Here is a 13,766-nt window from a genome sequence, read left to right on the forward strand (position 1 = left end):
TGAGTGTGTGAGCCTTCTGCTCTATTCTAAGAAGTGTCATAGAAAGCAATCAAGGTATAGTTCTGGGGCCTCCAGGGAAGATGGGAGATGTGGCAATCAGCTTGCAGTGGACAGCTGTAGGCTGATGTGATTATGTAGGTGAAGGCAGGTACAGATAGAATGAGGCCTGTCATTGGACGAGAAGGAAGAATGGGTGGGGGAAAAGTTATAGAGAGGAGAGGAGACCAGAGAGCAAGGGAAGGGCAGCCAAGGGAACATGGAGGTGGATGTTCTCTCTGCACATTTACAGGTTCTTATGACTATTCTTAAGGGATGGATGTGTACAGAATTTTGTGTGTTTAGATGAGCAAACTACATCTTATCTAGGTGGGTGGTTTATATCCATATCAATTTGTTGTAAATTAATTGTGTGGCTGTATTGTACATTGAGTATATAACATATAAATCTGGTTGTTGGGTTCCAGTTAGTTGAGTCATGACTTCACTGGGTTGTTGGGAGTATGAGCAGAGTCCATGACAGGAAGCCATGTTAGGCTATAGAATGCTGGTCTACAGCGATGTGTGTGTCAGGCATGGTAACAACCCTCCAAGAGGACAGTGTGTGAAAGCAGCTGACAGAGAAACAGCTAGAGTGTGTGGATCCACATAGAGTGGGAACTTGCGTGAACTGGTTGTGTGCTTTTTTAAATTATCTGGCAACACACGGCCTGGGGGAAAGTCGCTGTCTGATACGTGTTCAGGTTCTGCCTGCTGTGGTGTGAAGTGAGCTTGTTTGGTCAAGGAAAGGCAAGCAGCTCGTGTCTTCAGAGCAGATTTAGTTTTCCTGGATGGATTGGTGTAGGGCGGGAGAGGAGAGAACTCTGGTCAGATACAGAGTGAACAAAGAGTAAGGACACAGCATGGAGAACCAGGACATTGCAGGTTGAGCTCTTCTTCGGCGGACTTAAATGGCATGTGCACATCCATGTCTGTGCATGCGTACGGGGGCATGTGTATGTGTATCTGCATGTGTATTTGTGCATGTATGCACTCACATGTGTGCATATGTATGTGACTGTGTGTGTGTTTGTATGTATATGTTTATGATACAAAAACTTGTAAAACCTGAAGCATTTGATACATTTTTTCCAACTTACTCAAAAAGATACATACAGGGAGTTTGTGCTAAATGATACATTGTCCACTGGAAGGCTCAGCATGGGAAAAGAGCGAGAGGATACACAGGCCAGAGCATGGTTTCTACTTCAGTGCAGAAAACAATACATAACTTCTATTAGTAATTATGTTTACAAGACTATATAACCATGAACTCAAATGGCACCTAACTCTGTGTGTGTGTGTGTGTGTGTGTGTGTGTGTGTGTGTGTGTGCCCACTGATTCTGGTAGCACATCAGTGTTTGTGTGTGTCCACTGACTCTGGCAGCACATTAAATTGTACCAATGACTTCTTACTGCCCATGGTGCCAGGTCCTTCCTCCATTGCTGCTACAAAAAAAAAAAAAAAAAAAAAAAAAAAAAAAAAAAAAAAAGGAAAGAAAAAGATATGACATCTTTACTCAGGGCCAGATGAAGAGAATTTCCAAATAGATCCCTTCCAACACTGACTTCAACCAGCTAGTGTACACTCAAGCTTACATTTACAAATGCTAAAGAACTCATTGAACTATAGATAGTAGAATAGAGTGGACATCACTGTTGAGAGAGTCAGCAGCATTGTTTCCCTGGTGGAATCATTTGGTCTCTAGTAAACTGTCAAGATATCTAAAAGTCAATAATATTGATGGCCAGCATGTGTCAGCATAGTATTGGTCTTGGAAATGCTTAATTCCTCATGGTTTATTCTGGTTTACCTGCCCCTCCCCTTTACAGAACAATGAAGAATCACTTCTGCTGTACTGTAGATAGTGCTGTGAGTGTCCAGAGGAGAATTTATACAGGAAAAACAGATATCAGCTAGAAAGCAGGTCAAGCCATTATAGTCTGGTTCGTGTATTATATACTCCTTCAAATTCTGAATGGAAGCTGCACCAAATATAGGTAATATAAGTTTGAGTCATGGCTATTAAGCAATTCCTGTGAAATTCCAGGCTGTGCGATTCTCCTCTACTTTATGTGTTTCTGTGTCAATATCATCAGCTATGAAGAAAAGTCTGAATGATGAGGGTATCATTTATATCCTTCAGGTTAGAGCTTTACTATCTAAACCAAGATGGTATTTTAGCAATAATTTCTAGTCGGGAGACAGAAACCATGAGTCACATGTGTTGATACTTGATATCTGAGAACAACCAATATTACAGGGTCAGAGTCCCTGCAGAAAGTCCTTCAGTAAGTCATGTTTGTAACTTCAGGTCAGAGCCTAAGCAGAGCTGTCATGAAGGCAGCAGAATGTTGAAGGACATCCACTGAAGGAAGCTGCAGCCCAGAATAGAGGTGGCCTAGCCCAAGAGAGAAGCCACATAGATTCATGTGGCAGGGGCATGGGAAGGTTTGCCCAAGGCCCTTGCAGCCAGATCATATAACTAGAACCCAGATGCCACATGTGGAGCTATAGGGAGAGCATGTATGATCTGATGCTGTGCTCTCTTGGAATTCCCTCTGTCAAATAAAGTAACACATTACTTTTGAAGTCAGCCTTCATAAAATTTCAGGACATTGAAATCTCAGAACATGTCAGGATACAGGTACAGTCTTTCTCTGAATATAACATGATTGACCTGTAATCTGCTTCCACCCACAACCATGAACATCACCGATACTCTCCATTTCCATAGACATTCCATTCTATCAGATCACAATTCTCTCTGGCATTTCTACCCCATGTCCCTCCACCAAAGATGTTACAAAGCCTTGAGAGCTATGTGTTCAAGTTTAGCCACAGTAACAATTCCATTTCTCTGCTACCAGTTTCCTATTAGTAATAGAAGTCTTGCTATGACCAAAGTATCTAAATCAAGCAAACTAGGGGTGGTGGTGGTGGTGGTGGTGGTTATACTGGCTCATGGATTTAAAGGCATCTCAGTCATCATGCAGAGAAAGGACAATGGAGCGGTCATATCCAAGGAGCAAGATCCTGCTATTTTGAGTATTTACATCTTTATGGGTCAGGTAACAGTGAGCAGAACAGGGACAAAGAAAGACCCATCTGCCAGTTTAATCCTATTTCCTAAATGTGTCACAAACTTGAAGAAATGTAAGCCAGAAACAAATATCTTTGAGCCTATGGAGATATTGTATATTCAAATCCTAATAGAGAGAGAGGTCAGGGAGTCACAAGATACTGCTGTGTGGGTGTGGGGCACAATAGTGGAGAGAGAGAGCTATGGGCTGGAGGTCCACCTAGATGGCTATGACAGAGACTTACATCAATGATCAAAGAAGGAAAAACTCCATCTACTCACACCATGTTTTTCTTTGTTTGTTTGTTTGTTTGTTTATTTGTTTGTTTGTTTGTTTGTTTTATAAGATAGGCAACATGATGCAGTTCTATGAAGGGGAGACTCTCTGATCTGGCTTTTTAGTTCTAGATGTTTCCTTACATCAGGGTTGTCAGTATCTGTAGAGGAGTACAGCAATGCCCTGTCTTGTACTTGAGTGTTGGGTGATGTTTTCTCTTGAAGGAAAGTCTTTATAGGTTGACCAGATGATTTATTTAGAATGGGGGATGAATCAGTAGAACTTTGTAACAGATTTGCAGAAACCAGCTTTCCCTCTGATTACGTTTTTGTCATCAACTATGGAGAACTGTCCTATGTCGACCCAGGTATTTGAGCACCTGGTCTTCAGTTGGTTTAGAGAAGTTACAGGAAGGAAGTGTGTCACTGTCACTGGAGAAGGAGTTCTAGAGTTAAAGTCTTGTGTGGTAGTTTGAATGAGAATGGCCCCCACAGATTCATATAGATCAATACTTGGTCCCAATTGGTGGAACTATTTGGTAAGGTCTGGCAAGTATGGCCCTGTTAAAAGAGACATATCACTTGGGGTGGGCTTTGAAGTTTCAAAATCACATGCTATTCTAGTTGGCTGTCTATGTCTCTCTTGATTACTCTCTCTCCTCTTTCTCTCTCATTTCCCCCTCTCCCATATCTCTAACCAATGGATATGATGTAAGCTCCCAGCTACTGCTCCAGTGCCAGGTCTGCCCTCCTATTTCTGAATTCTTCATCATGATGGTCATGAACTTACCCTCTGGAAGTATAAGCAAGGCCCTTTCCTTTTTTTTTTTTTTTTTTTTTTTGTCTTAACATCATTTTATTTATTTTGTCAAGTCCAGCATTATGTCATTTATGTATACTTTTCAGTATTTTTTTTTGTTTATTTCTATATATTTTTTTTATTAACTTGAGTATTTCTTATATGCATTTCAAGTGTTATTCCCTTTCCCGGTATCCGGGCAAACATCCCCCTCCCCCCTCCCCTTCCTTATGGGTGTTCCCCTCCCAACCCTCCCCCCATTGCCGCCCTCCCCCCAACAGTCTAGTTCACTGGGGGTTCAGTCTTAGCAGGACCCAGGGCTTCCCCTTCCACTGGTGCTCTTACTAGGATATGCATTGCTACCTATGAGGTCAGAGTCCAGGGTCAGTCCATGTATAGTCTTTAGGTAGTGGCTTAGTCCCTGGAAACTCTGGTTGGTTGGCATTGTTGTTCATATGGGGTCTCGAGCCCCTTCAAGCTCTTCCAGTTCTTTCTCTGATTCCTTCAACGGGGGTCCTATTCTCAGTTCAGTGGTTTGCTGCTGGCATTCGCCTCTGTATTTGCTGTATTCTGGCTGTGTCTCTTAGGAGCGATCTACATCCGGCTCCTGTCGGTCTGCACTTCTTTGCTTCATCCATCTTGTCTAATTGGGTGGCTATATATGTATGGGCCACATGTGGGGCAGACTCTGAATGGGTGTTCCTTCAGTCTCTGTTTTAATCTTTGCCTCTCTCTTCCCTGCCAAGGGTATTCTTGTTCCCCTTTTAAAGAAGGAGTGAAGCATTCACATTTTGATCATCCGTCTTGAGTTTCATTTGCTCTAGGCATCTAGGGTAATTCAAGCATTTGGGCTAATAGCCACTTATCAATGAGTGCATACCATGTATGTCTTTCTGTGATTGGGTTAGCTCACTCAGGATGATGTTTTCCAGTTCCAACCATTTGCCTACGAATTTCATAAAGTCGTTGTTTTTGATAGCTGAGTAATATTCCTTGTGTAGATGTACCACATTTTCTGTATCCATTCCTCTGTTGAAGGGCATCTGGGTTCTTTCCAGCTTCTGGCTATTATAAATAAGGCTGCAATGAACATAGTGGAGCACGTGTCTTTTTTATATGTTGGGGCATCTTTTGGGTATATGCCCAAGAGAGGTATAGCTGGATCCTCAGGCAGTTCAATGTCCAATTTTCTGAGGATTCTCCAGACTGATTTCCAGAATGGTTGTACCAGTTTGCAATCCCACCAACAATGGAGGAGTGTTCCTCTTCCTCCACATCCTCGCCAGCATCTGTTGTCCCCTGAGTTTTTGATCTTAGCCATTCTCACTGGTGTGAGGTGAAATCTCAGGGTTGTTTTGATTTGCATTTCCCTTATGACTAAAGATGTTGAACATTTCTTTAGGTGTTTCTCAGCCATTCGGCATTCCTCAGCTGTGAATTCTTTGTTTAGCTCTGAACCCCATTTTTTAATAGGGTTATTTGTTTCCCTGCGGTCTTACTTCTTGAGTTCTTTGTATATTTTGGATATAAGGCCTCTATCTGTTGTAGGATTGGTAAAGATCTTTTCCCAATCTGTTGGTTGCCGTTTTGTCCTAACCACCGTGTCCTTTGCCTTACAGAAGCTTTGTAGTTTTATGAGATCCCATTTGTCGATTCTTGATCTTAGAGCATAAGCCATTGGTGTTTTGTTTAGGAAATTTTTTCCAGTGCCCATGTGTTCCAGATGCTTCCCTAGTTTTTCTTCTATTAGTTTGAGTGTGTCTGGTTTGATGTGGAGGTCCTTGATCCACTTGGACTTAAGCTTTGTACAGGGTGATAAGCATGGATCGATCTGCATTCTCCTACATGTTGACCTCCAGTTGAACCAGCACCATTTGCTGAAAATGCTATCTTTTTTCCATTGGATGGTTTTGGCTCCTTTGTCAAAAATCAAGTGACCATAGGTGTGTGGGTTCATTTCTGGGTCTTCAATTCTATTCCATTGGTCTATCTGTCTGTCTCTGTACCAATACCATGCAGTTTTTATCACTATTGCTCTGTAATACTGCTTGAGTTCAGGGATAGTGATTCCCCCTGAAGTCCTTTTATTGTTGAGGATAGCTTTAGCTATCCTGGGTTTTTTGTTATTCCAGATGAATTTGCAAATTGTTCTGTCTAACTCTTTGAAGAATTGGATTGGTATTTTGATGGGGATTGCATTGAATCTGTAGATTGCTTTTGGTAAAATGGCCATTTTTACTATATTAATCCTGCCAATCCATGAGCATGGGAGATCTTTCCATCTTCTGAGGTCTTCTTCAATTTCCTTCTTCAGTGTCTTGTAGTTCTTATTGTACAGATCTTTTACTTGCTTGGTTAAAGTCACACCGAGGTACTTTATATTATTTGGGTCTATTATGAAGGGTGTCGTTTCCCTAATTTCTTTCTCGGCTTGTTTCTCTTTTGTATAGAGGAAGGCAACTGATTTATTTGAGTTAATTTTATACCCAGCCACTTTGCTGAAGTTGTTTATCAGCTTTAGTAGTTCTCTGGTGGAACTTTTGGGATCACTTAAATACACTATCATATCATCTGCAAACAGTGATATTTTGACTTCTTCTTTTCCGATCTGTATCCCCTTGACCTCCTTTTGTTGTCTGATTGCTCTGGCTAGAACTTCAAGAACTATATTGAATAAGTAGGGAGAGAGTGGGCAGCCTTGTCTAGTCCCTGATTTTAGTGGGATTGCTTCGAGTTTCTCTCCATTTAGTTTAATGTTAGCAACTGGTTTGCTGTATATGGCTTTTACTATGTTCAGGTATGGGCCTTGAATTCCTATTCTCTCCAGGACTTTTATCATGAAGGGGTGTTGAATTTTGTCAAATGCTTTCTCAGCGTCTAATGAAATGATCATGTGGTTTTGTTCTTTCAGTTTGTTTATATAATGGATCACGTTGATGGTTTTCCGTATATTAAACCATCCCTGCATGCCTGGGATGAAGCCTACCTGGTCATGGTGGATGATTGTTTTGATGTGCTCTTGGATTCGGTTTGCCAGAATTTTGTTGAGTATTTTTGCGTCGATATTCATAAGGGAAATTGGTCTGAAGTTCTCTTTCTTTGTTGTGTCTTTGTGTGGTTTAGGTATAAGAGTAATTGTGGCTTCGTAGAAGGTATTCGGTAGTGATCCATCTGTTTCAATTTTGTGGAATAGTTTGGATAATATTGGTATGAGGTCTTCTATGAAGGTTTGATAGAATTCTGCACTAAACCCGTCTGGACCTGGGCTCTTTTTGGTTGGGAGACCTTTAATGACTGCTTCTATTTCCTTAGGAGTTATGGGGTTGTTTAACTGGTTTATCTGTTCCTGATTTAACTTTGGTACCTGGTATCTGTCTAGGAAATTGTCCATTTCCTGAAGATTTTCAAGTTTTGTTGAATATAGGTTTTTATAGTAAGATCTGATGATTTTTTGAATTTCCTCTGAATCTGTTGTTATGTCTCCCTTTTCATTTCTGATTTTGTTAATTTGGACGCACTCTCTGTGTCCTCTCGTTAATCTGGCTAAGGGTTTATCTATCTTATTGATTTTCTCAAAGAACCAACTATTGGTTCTGTTGATTCTTTCTATGGTCCTTTTTGTTTCTACTTGGTTGATTTCAGCTCTGAGTTTGATTATTTCCTGCCTTCTACTCCTCCTGGGTGTATGTGCTTCTTTTTGTTCTAGAGCTTTTAGGTGTGCTGTCAAGCTGCTGACATATGTTCTTTCCTGTTTCTTTCTGCAGGCACTCAGCGCTATGAGTTTTCCTCTTAGCACAGCTTTCATTGTGTCCCATAAGTTTGAGTATGTTGTACCTTCATTTTCATTAAATTCTAAAAAGTTTTTAATTTCTTTCTTTATTTCTTCCTTGACCAGGTTATCATTGAGTAGAGCATTGTTCAATTTCCAAGTATATGTGGGCATTCTTCCTTGATTGTTATTGAAGACCAGTTTTAGGCCGTGGTGGTCCGATAGCAGGCATGGGATTATTTCTATCTTTCTGTACCTGTTAAGGCCCGTTTTTTGACCAATTATATGGTCAATTTTGGAGAAAGTACCATGAGGAGCTGAGAAGAAGGTATATCCTTTTGCTTTAGGATAGAATGTTCTATAAATATCCGTTAAGTCCATTTGGCTCATGACTTCTCTTAGTCTGTCTACATCTCTGTTTAATTTCTGTTTCCATGATCTGTCCATTGATGAGAGTGGGGTGTTGAAATCTCCCACTATTATTGTGTGAGGTGCAATGTGTGTTTTGAGCTTTAGTAAGGTTTCTTTTACATATGTAGGTGCCCTTGTATTTGGGGCATAGATATTTAGGATTGAGAGTTCATCTTGGTGGATTTTTCCTTTGATGCATATGAAGTGTCCTTCCTTATCTTTTTTGATGACTTTTAGTTGAAAATTGATTTTATTTGATATTAGAATGGCTACTCCAGCTTGCTTCTTCTGACCATTTGCTTGGAAAATTGTTTTCCAGCCTTTCACTCTGAGGTAATGTCTGTCTTTGTCTCTGAGGTGTGTTTCCTGTAGGCAGCAGAATGCAGGGTCCTCGTTGCATATCCAGTTTGTTAATCTATGTCTTTTTATTGGGGAGTTGAGGCCATTGATGTTGAGAGATATTAAGGAATAGTGATTATTGCTTCCTGTTATATTCATATTTGGATGTATGGTTATGTTTGTGTGCTTTCATTCTCTTTCTTTTGTTGCCAAGACGATTAGTTTCTTGCTTCTTCTAGGGTATAGCTTGCCTCCTTATGTTGGGCTTTACCATTTATTATCCTTTGTAGTGCTGGATTTGTAGAAAGATATTGTGTAAATTTGGTTTTGTCATGGAATATCTTGGTTTCTCCATCTATGTTAATTGAGAGTTTTGCAGGATACAGTAACCTGGGCTGGCATTTGTGTTCTCTTAGGGTCTGTATGACATCAGTCCAGGATCTTCTGGCCTTCATAGTTTCTGGCGAAAAGTCTGGTGTGATTCTGATAGGTCTGCCTTTATATGTTACTTGACCTTTTTCCCTTACTGCTTTTAATATTCTTTCTTTATTTTGTGCGTTTGGTGTTTTGACTATTATCTGACGGGAGGTGTTTCTTTTCTGGTCCAATCTATTTGGAGTTCTGTAGGCTTCTTGTATGCCTATGGGTATCTCTTTTTTTAGGTTAGGGAAGTTTTCTTCTATGATTTTGTTGAAGATATTTACTGGTCCTTTGAGCTGGGAGTCTTCACTCTCTTCTATACCTATTATCCTTAGGTTTGATCTTCTCATTGAGTCCTGGATTTCCTGTATGTTTTGGACCAGTAGCTTTTTCCGCTTTACATTATCTTTGACAGTTGAGTCAATGATTTCTGTGGAATCTTCTGCTCCTGATATTCTCTCTTCCATCTCTTGTATTCTGTTGGTGAAGCTTGTATCTATAGCTCCTTGTCTCTTCTTTTGGTTTTCTATATCCAGGGTTGTTTCCATGTGTTCTTTCTTGATTGCTTCTATTTCCATTTTTAATTCCTTCAACTGTTTGATTGTGTTTTCCTGGAATTCTTTCAGGGATTTTTGCGATTCCTCTGTAGGCTTCTACTTGTTTATTAATGTTTTCCTGTGTTTCCCTAAGGGAGTTCTTCACGTCTTTCTTGAAGTCCTCCAGCATCATGATCAAATATGATTTTGAAACTAGATCTTGCTTTTTTGGTGTGTTTGAATATTCCGTGTTTGCTTTGGTGGGAGAATTGGGCTCCGATGATGCCATGTAGTCTTAGTTTCTGCTGCTTGGGTTCCTGCGCTTGCCTTTCTCCATCAGATTATCTCTAGTGTTACTTTGTTCTGATATTTCTGACAGTGGCTAGACTGTCCTATAAGCCTGTGTGTCAGGAGTGCTGTAGACCTGTTTTCCTGTTTTCTTTCAGCCAGTTATGGGAACAGAGTGTTCTGCTTTCGGGCGTGTAGTTTTTCCTCTCTACAGGTCTTCAGCTGTTCCTGTGGGATTGTGTCTTGAGTTCACCAGGCAGCTTTCTTGCAGCAGAAAAGTTGGTCTTACCTGCGGTCCCGAGGCTCAAGTTCGCTCGTGGGGTGCTGCCCACGGGCTCTCTGCAGCGGCAGCAACCAGAAAGACCTGTGCCGCCCCTTCCGGGAGCTTCAGTGCACCAGGGTTCCAGATGGTCTTTGGCTTTTTCCTCTGGCGTCCGAGATGTGTGTGCAGAGAGCAGTCTCTTCTGGTTTCCCAGGCTTGTCTGCCTCTCTAAAGGTTTAGCTCTCCCTCCCACGGGATTTGGGTGCAGAGAACTGTTTATCCGGTCTGTTTCCTTCAGGTTCCGGCGGTGTCTCTGGCAGGGGTCCTGCCGCTCCTGGGCTCTCCCCCACGGGAGCCCAGAGGCCTTATACAGTTTCCTCTTGGGCCAGGGATGTGGGCAGGGGTGAGCAGTGTTGGTGGTCTCTTCTGCTCTGCAGCCTCAGGAGTGCCCACCTGACCAGGCGGTTGGGTCTCTCTCTCACAGGGTCTGGGAGCAGAGAGGCCCTTTCTTTTTTGATTAAATCCTTTGGAGTTGCTTTGGTCATGGTTCTTTGTCACAGCTGTAGAAAATAAGTATAACACCTATGTCACTTAAATTTCACTCTCCTTGCTTCATGTTTGTGTAAAAGATGTGATTTCTCAGCTTCCTGCTCCTACTGCCATGCCTGCCTCTTGTTGCCATTTCTGCCCTGCAACGATGGACTTTTATCCCCTGCCCAATCCAAATTAAACTCCCATTCTTCCTTAAGTGCATTTGGTAATGGTACTTGATCACAATAAAAGAAAGGTAATGAACACACTCTTGACCCTGCCATTTATCGTGCAAGAAGCTCCTGTTTCTTCTCCATCCTGACTTGAGTTTGTTTAACATCCAAGAAGCCACTAGAGCCACCTTTTTAGTTTTGCTTTTCTTTATCACCTGATTGAGATCCTGTAAACCTTTGTTTGGATCGATTAAATTGCACAGCGATGCATTCCTATGTAGTCCACCCCCGTGCTGGTGGAATGTTGTTGTATGTGATGGCTAATCTTGATTGTCAATTTGATTGACTTGACAGCTACAAAGAGACAAGTAAATGCCTCTTGGTGCTTTCATAAGTGTGTTTTCAGAGAAGATTGACATGGAGACAAAACATGATAGGGAAAAACCAATCCAGTGTGTGAGTGGCAATATTAAGTAGGTGGGGTATCCATGGTTAAAGGAGGAAAGTCAGGATATGTGAACATTCTCTCCATATCTTCAGTGCCAGGATGTTAGCTGCTTGTTCTTGCTTACTCTACCCAACACCACACATGAAAACCTTTGCAACAGTGAACTCAAATCTTCTCTTTCTTAATTTTCTCAAACTTTATACCACAGTGATGAAGGTTTTGTTAATACACTGCATGACTGAGCACAACTAGTGTCTTGTGATCAAGGCTGAGAACAGAGGAGTCTTGCTTAGTGAGTACCCATGGGGACTTGTCCCTTAAGCTGTCCTTGGAATTCAGCTGCTGTGCTGGAGGAAACCTGACCATCAATGTGGAAGAGGACCACTGTTCCACTCTGATAAACAGAGACCCTCTAACATCAAGTGAGTGATGCAGCTTGAGTGTTGATCTCTGTGATGGGTACAGCAGATACCTGCAATGCAACTGACATTCCATGGGACAGAAGACCTTCCAAGTTCATCAAGCACACAGTATGTGAATGGCTATGTCTTAAGTCAATAATTCTGGTGTACTTTCTGATATGATGCTGATAATGAAGACATCTGACCTGCTTTCTCTATAATCCTCCTGTTTACCAAGTTTCCCAGTATTAACAATCCTCACTCAGGTGTCTTCTCCACTCCTGCTGCTGTGCTCTCTGCTTCCCTCTCACTGAGATCATCACTGTCCTTCATGCTCTCCCACATTACAACCTGATTTGCTAGCATGCAGGGGCTTCTTCATGAATCGCTAGATATACCAAGGCTTGTATATCCTCCAAATGTCTGCAGCTTTGCAACCCCAAATGCTAGGCATCTTGCTTTCCATGGTCCCCTTCACTGCTATATTTGTTAATCAAGCTTGGGTCTCCTTAACCTGCTTCTCTGATTTAGATCGACTACACCCAGAGTGCCTCTTCATGTCCCCCATAAAACCTTCCACATATTCTAGGCATGTGTTTTTGATTTGAGATCGTTCGGCTTGTAACACAGCATTCTCATAAAATACAAGTATCACACTGAGGACAAAAAGCAATGAGCCACAAAGAAAATTATGGGACTGAGCTAGACTTATAAAAGCAGAACACAGTGGGCAAAAGAGCAAGACAGAAAGGACCTCTCTGTATTGTAGAAATTTAAAACATGATTGGCACCCAGCTTATAGGATAATAAGCTGTGTTTCCCGTGGTAGCAATGTGCAAGTGTGTGTGACCTTGAGGATCCAGGTATGCGAAGCATAGCCAAAGGACAAGGGGAAATAATAGACAAACCGAGCTGACAGGAAGAGAAAGGATAAATTTAGATAGATGATAAAGAGGTAGATAACAATAGATATGCAGGTAGATAATGATAGACAAGTGGGTAGATGATGTATAAATATAGATAAATGATAGGTAGATGGTCTGCCCATGAAGATGTCGACCTCTCACTTCCTCCTGCACCATGCTACCCTGGATGCTGCCACATGCCCACCTGGATGATGTTAGACCAAATCTCTGAACCTGTAAGCCAGACCCAATTTAAATGTTGTCCTTATAGGATTTGCCTTGGTCATGGTACCTGCTCACACTAGTAAAACCACACACATATATATGTGTGTGTGCATGTGTGTGTGTGTGTGTGTGTGGGGTGTGTATACTGAATGCTATTTTAAAAAGTACATTTTATTGTTAAATGAAGATCAAATTAACACTTGAACATTAACACATTAGGCTGAGGACCAGGGAAGGTGGAAGTTGATTTTTCCATGGAGAACACAGAACACTAGACAGAAGAGATCCTTCCTACGTGGACCCTTAAGTGCCTGGCTTCTATACTGTGCTCCACTGAACCCTCTCTGTCTATGATGCAGGCTCAGCCAGTGCCTGACCTAAGTACTGCTCCTGGCTATAAGAACCATGGGGGTTGGGGTGATCTGAAACAGGTCCGTATAAAAGAATTTGTTTTGGGAGCTACTCCCTGCTCACTTTGTATATCTGGCATCCAGGTAGAACTGTAGGGAAATTGAAGTGGGAAGGTGGGGACCCAATAGGAAATCACACTATGGGCTATTTGTTCCTAGTACCCTCCTAGCTCTGTGTGCAGCAGGTGTGGTGCCATATTGGCAGCCTGTACCCGTGTCTCTTCTCACCCCTGCAGGACCTCACTTGATCCTTTCTTCGGCCTTTGCTCCTGAGTAGGGTTCTAGTTTTAGAAGGATATTCAGCTTAGGAAAATACCGCCAACTGCTCTTAGAACTAATTATTTCCATATGGATTTGGTACGATTTAACAATACTGCCTGACCCAGAAACATGGAGTGGCTTTGAGTTCTATTTGATATTATTAAATGAGTAGATCTTACCCTTATGATAATG

Source organism: Rattus norvegicus, chromosome 1 (genome assembly GCF_021556685.1).
Source record: "Rattus norvegicus strain SHRSP/BbbUtx chromosome 1, alternate assembly SHRSP_T2T, whole genome shotgun sequence".
NCBI classification, from domain to species: Eukaryota; Metazoa; Chordata; class Mammalia; order Rodentia; family Muridae; genus Rattus; species Rattus norvegicus.